Raw genomic sequence first — 6468 nt, 5'->3', positions numbered from 1 at the left:
TGACAGTGTGTTTCTGATTTTCAAAATTCAAAATTTAAGAACTGTACTGACAATCTAAAGTCAGAAATATTAGAAATGCACCATCAAAGTACATCATGAGCCTGGTATTGCACTAATTTACTAGTAAATTTCACACTTTGACAAGTTTTAAAATATGCCCCAATGTACCAGGGTGTCTGCAAGACCTTAAAATATCTTAAATGCCTTAAAATATTATACTTAAAGTCATTAGTCTGAAATTTGAATTTGTGAGGTCTCAATTGCCACAAATATTTTATTGAATTTTATTTATTCATCTTTTAGTTTCATTTTGAGTCAAACTCTTGTGTGAAAGCCCACATTTTTGACGTTACAAACCTTTAAACCTGCCACTGAATCTAAAACTGTCTTTCACTTGATACTGTCACTCACCTGTTAGCAAAATGTAGATTAACCTAAGTCACTCTAATAACCATATTCCTACATAAAACCTACCTCTACATGGCAACACACATTTACCTGCAATGCTTGAATAAGAAAAGATGAATTCCCCAAAAAACAGTCTTAAATTTAGTTATAAATTATCTTGAAAAAGTCTCAAAGGCATTAAATTTAAGTGACTGATACCTGTAGTAGACACTCTGTATGCCATGTATATGTCATTAACACTTGCAATACTGAAAACCAATCCTGCAGTAGATGTTCAGTGTGCTGCGACACAGATCCTGGCAGGCTGCCCACTGAAAGTATGTTTTTACTTCCAGTGTTGCATGTTTGGCTCAAATTTTCCCATTCCCACTTTTACTTGTTTATCCCATGCTCTCTGTAGGAAAGGTTTAGGCTCTGTGTCTCGTAGCTTTCTAGATGCAGCAAACTTTGGAGAATGTGTAAAAGCTCCTTTAACAGGACCAAAATCTGTTTACTGCATTTTGTGGTTTACACTCTCTTTTGGTGCTGCGTCCTGAGAGACGGAGAAATGGGACCAAGGCATGATTTTTGTGGGCTGGAGTAGGACACTGTGTTCTCCTGGATTATGTGTGTTTTCCATTACAAGGGAGCAGCACATACACACACACACACACACACACACACACACACACACACACACACACAAAGTGAAAGCCAGAAGTGCAGCTCTTTGCGAAGGTGAAGAGGAGTGCATAAAGTGCTTCATTTGTAATGTCTTTCCAATGTTACCTTATCTTTTATTCTCTTTGTGGTATTTTCTCCCCAGACATCTGTTTTTGCAAATACTGGTCTGATATAGAGATTTGTTGTAGAAAAAATATTTTTAGATGGAAATGCTTTGCTTCTGTCTTTTGATTTGCTTTTGTTAATGTGATGTTTATGTACAACAGTCGGTAAGATTATGGAAAAAACAAAGATCAAGACGTGCAAAGTTTCTCAGTTACGTGCCCTTGAGAGAACATCTGCCGCGGGATGGACTGTGTTGTTCTGTGTGTGTGTGTGCCAGCCAGCTGTAATGTATGAGGGTGTATAAGGAAACAATTTCACAGTTAATGCACAGTTGCTAGCAAGCTGGGCCTCTGCTGTGACTAGGCCTGTCCTTTACCTAATGCTGCAGCGGTTTCCCTAAAGTAAAATTAGGTAAAACCACTCGTCAATGTAGGTGTGGCACTTGTGCAACGAGGCATAATGCTTTTTTATCACTTTATTCAAATAAAAGCTGGACTGTGTAACTTTTTAATGAAAAAAACACTGTCCTCTTACAAATTAAATGTTATTTATAAACAAATATACCTTTGTTCACTTCACTACACTCAGGGAGTTTGCTGCTACAGCTGTGCTTGGTCTGGTATGATCACTAACTTTAGGTGGCTAATTGTAAGCAAACTTAAGCTAGATATTGCTCTGTAACAGACATTTGAGGTAGCCAACTGCTTGGCAACCAGACCAGGTGTCTAATTGAGACAGGCCTTTATTTGTCAAAATGTGTAGCCACACCAGGATAGTAAAAGGGACTAGACTTTTAATTGAATTTTTACATTATATACTATTTCTGCCTATAGATGCCCCTAAATCCTACACACTTGACCTTTAACAAGGGCAAAAACTGAGTCAGAACGAAAGGGAAATTAAGTGAAGTACTAAGATGTCAAATCAAAACTTGGGAGATGCAGGACCTGTTTACAGGAACACAGGAAGGTAAAGTCATTAATTGCTGGCAGCAAGCCAGGGTGTGGTGCTCAAGTGGTCAAATGAAGTTCCTCCTTTCAGTTTCTTGACCTTTGTGGGGGTGATGAATGACTGACACTTATGGAGTTTAGAGTGTAGATGCTCAGTTTAGTTTAGATCTAATGACATTGTTCCCACGGTCGTGACATTCATGGAAAAGCTATGGAATTAAAAGAAGCGTGCTGCACTCAGCCCAGACAAAACGTCGCCAAACGTTTAAATAAACGGAAACGGTCCATTGAACACCCTGTGGTGTCACGCAAGCACACTGTGGGGTTTAATTAATTAAGCGCTTTGGGGTTGCATTTTTGATGTATGAAAGGTGCTATATAAATAAAGTTTGATTGATTGATTGAATTTAATTCAAAGGACCTTTATTGGCAAGGAAAACATACATTTACAATGCCAAAACAAAAATTGTGGGTGCAATAAATGCAGATCTACCAGAATCTGGTTTATATACACATCAGTGCTGATTGGGTACACCTCGGACATACCCACCAAATGAGAGAAAATTGCCTCAAATCCCATTGCATACCATTTTACACCACTTCAAAGAAACGTCATTCAACCATTGCAAAACAATGCTCACCATTTTGAGACTAAACGTGCCCTTGATTTTCAGGCTTGGAAATGCTTCGGAATTAACACAATGGGTTTTTTTTGTTCTGAATATTCATTTCTTTGGGGTAATGTTTGAAAAATGTTCATAAAAATCATGTCTAACATTACGCGAAATAAATTCCTTGTGACCGTTGACACATCACTGGTATCACATGATACACATTGGCATATGCAGCTAGTTGGCGTTGGGAATAGAGCGCCCTAGCAAGGGGAGCCGGAGTGGTAAAATGCTCAATCATTCCTGGCATTAGGACTCAAAAAAGCCCTTGACTCAGAAAAGGGAGCCATAAGTTCTCACTTATTTCCTGAGTCAAGGGCTTTTTTGAGTCCTAATGCCAGGAATGATTGAGCATTTTACCACTCCGGCTCCCTTTTCTTACGGTCAATGGCTTTCTGGTTAGATGCCTGAAATAAGGTCTGTGATTCTCACAAGCACAGAACGTCATCTCGCCACAGCGAACACAGCTTTACAGTCTTGTTAAGGTGGAGACGATAGGTCATGTGATCATAGTGTAGTTCGTTTATAGCCCTAACGTTAGCTTTTTACTTCTTGCTTTAACAATCACAAAAGTGGTGTTCATTTGTGAAGATCAGCTTGCTGAACAAAATGTGTAGGTATCATAAATGTTTGTTTGCCACAGAGTTTATTTTCTGCAATAATCCAAAATTCAACGGAAACGGCTTTTTGACGAGGCAACCAGTGCGATGCTAACTTCCGTGTTGGCCTACAGGAAAACGTCTGGGGGGCTCTATCTTTAACAAGGGAGCAAAGTTAGCAAGCGCTAACAGTTTGCTTATTCACAAATGCCTGGAAAGTGCATATTTATTAATGTGTGACTTTTGATTGACAAATATAATACATGATTCAGCTGCAGTGGATGTAGGTAAAACCTTCCTGATCATCTGGGGCCGTATTCACAAACAAATTTTTTTAGTACTGATTCTTAGCTTAGGAGTGATTTAGGGAAGTTCTCAGAGCAACTGTGAGCAAGAAAGGGACAGAAACTTTTATCTTAGTGAGGAAGTGTGGTCGACACTATTGTTAGGAATGATGCATTCTTTTAACAGATGTGAGTGGTTGTCACAGACACGCCCTTTTGTGAGCCTGCATGGTGTGGACACCCAGTAGAAATGAAATGACCTGTAGACTGTGATAGTGTTGTCATTGTTAGTGATCACTCTGCTGATGGAAAGTTGAGACTGACCCAGGTCATCACTAATACACTCATTTTCCAGTTTTTCACATATCTCAGTGTTGTAATCATTTTATTTCTGGCATTATAACATTATTGCGTTATGAGATCGACCACAGATATTATGCCTGTATGAGCTAATCTGTGTCATTTCATGTACTCACTGTCATGCAGTGTTTGGAGAGAATTTCTCATAACTCTTGTTTTTCCACCATTTTCTCTTCTGATTAAGAAACTCTTAAGGGCTAAGATGGTTTGTGAATAACTTTTATCTTTACAAGGACTTAGTCTTAACTTTGAAGTGAAATTCTAAGAAAACGTCACAACTCTAAGAGGAGGAGCAACTCTTAGCACTGGGACGCTTTGTGAATATGGCCCTGGATCTTAAGTTAAAGAGAAAACAGGTGAACACAGATAAGCAGGTGCTTGGTTAGCGGCCCATCTAGGACATGGTGAACAGCATCGGAGAAACACTGATTTGTAATGTTAAACTGTGTCATTCAGTGTTTTTACCGGAGTAACTCGCCGTGTCCATTTGTTCAGACCTCTGCAAATAATTAGGCTCACAGTAAAAACCTCCTCAACAATTAACACTGAAGGAAATCTGAACAGTAATTTCAGCTGGTTTCAATCTGCAATCCTCACCACTAGTTACCACTAAATCCCTCTAAATCTCACACACTGCTCCTTTAAATAAAGTGATGCCACTGAGGTAAGTCAATTTTAATGTTTAAGTTTGATTAATTCACTTCTATGGAAAACATGCAAATGAAATAAATGTGAAATATACAAATGTTTAGGCCTATGAATGCATTGTTAATAGAACTGAAAAGGTAAAAGAACAAGAGGTAAAGAACGGCGGCTTTATCACTTTCATGTGGTAAAACAATGGGCTGTCATGCCACGCGACGTCGACAGTACAGCCTATGCACTGTCTGCTGCATGAATGAGTTTTTCACTATCAATGTACTGAAGCCGCGTCGATAAGTAAATTATCAAAGCTATTCCGCTTCCTTCGGTGTCCTAGAAGATTCTACAACACTGGCTTATTGTTATCATCAGTCGCAGACTCTACTTTGCACTTTCAAATCACCGCACTGCCAGAACAAAGTAAAAGGTTAGGGAAACAGTGTGAAAATTGCTGTTATGTTTTATGATCTCTACCATAATTATAGCCTCTCCACAGATATGGAGACTACCGGAGCAGCACAAACACAGTACAGTGTGTGAGGAGGTGAGAAAAAGGGGACAAAGAGTAACAAATCAAAGTGGAGACAGTGTGACAAAGCTGAGAAACCACAGGAAAAACAACACAGAAACTGAAACACGTCCCAATAATTCAACACAACAAAATCTGTAGATTATTGTGGCTACTTCATGCCAAGCGCACTACTATCTGGGGCCGGCAAAAGATATCATCCAAGGTCAACATGTACACAGAGAAAACTGCATTCAGTCTGCAATCGCTTTTACCAAAATAACTAAGTAAGTAAATACAGAACTCCATACAAACAAAGATGTAAAATAAAATGAATAAATACATGAAATATGACACAAAAATGAAACTTATGATGTAACATTATACCGGTGAGTTATATTAGCGGTATGCACATGTGTGCGCTTAACCCTCCCGGTGTTACAGTCAAAATTAACCCGTTTCAAGTTAAAATATTTAATAAATATTGTCCTTTTTTACAACAGCAAGTCTTAAAACAGATTTATTAATGTAACAGAACCAATTTGATTTTGAAGATCTCTAAAAAATTGTTACATCTGTGGTGTTGCAGGTTAAATCTGTCCTGGCAGAGAATATTAAAGAGTCTGGGTGGATCTGTGGCTTAAGTTTTTGGGTCTTGATCCACAAAGCTACCTTCAATGTTTCATTTATCCATTCCATATTATTAACTAATGTCCTCTGCGTGTCAGATTTTACCCTATTTTTGAAGAGTTGGTTTTATCAGATTTCAACAGCAAGGTAAATGTAGCCTTTCAACCACAGAGTAAAAAAAAAGTAAATGTATATTTTGTGGTTATAAATGGATAAAAAATTAGTTATGAGGTAAAAAACTATAATGGGTGAAAAATAAAAAATTTTGAGTGTAAAAATGACCTGCAACAGCAAGAGGTACGTGCCCCTGTCCAGCACAATCCAAGGGTTAAAAAAGGTCTGACTGCGTCCGTTCAGAGTTCCAGTGATTTCATTTGATCAGTGCATTGACCTGCAAGAGCACTGGTCAAATGACAGCAAATAATTAAAAGGAACAGGTCACGTACCCATGAAAATTATAGTTGCACACATCAGTTGAAACGAATAAAGTCAAGTAATCGACAAAAAAGACGCAGTAAGTAAAAGCAGCAAGTTTGCGGTTTCAAAGTATCAACCACAGTCATCATCACTAAAACAGGAATCATGCCCCTTAGTTGTCTAAGACTGTCTAACAGCATGTCACACTGTTCGGTATCTTATCTCTTCAAC

Source organism: Epinephelus moara, chromosome 8 (genome assembly GCF_006386435.1).
Source record: "Epinephelus moara isolate mb chromosome 8, YSFRI_EMoa_1.0, whole genome shotgun sequence".
NCBI lineage: Eukaryota > Metazoa > Chordata > Actinopteri > Perciformes > Serranidae > Epinephelus > Epinephelus moara.
The sequence above is the reverse complement of the archived record's forward strand: the minus strand, read 5'-3'. Positions refer to the sequence as shown.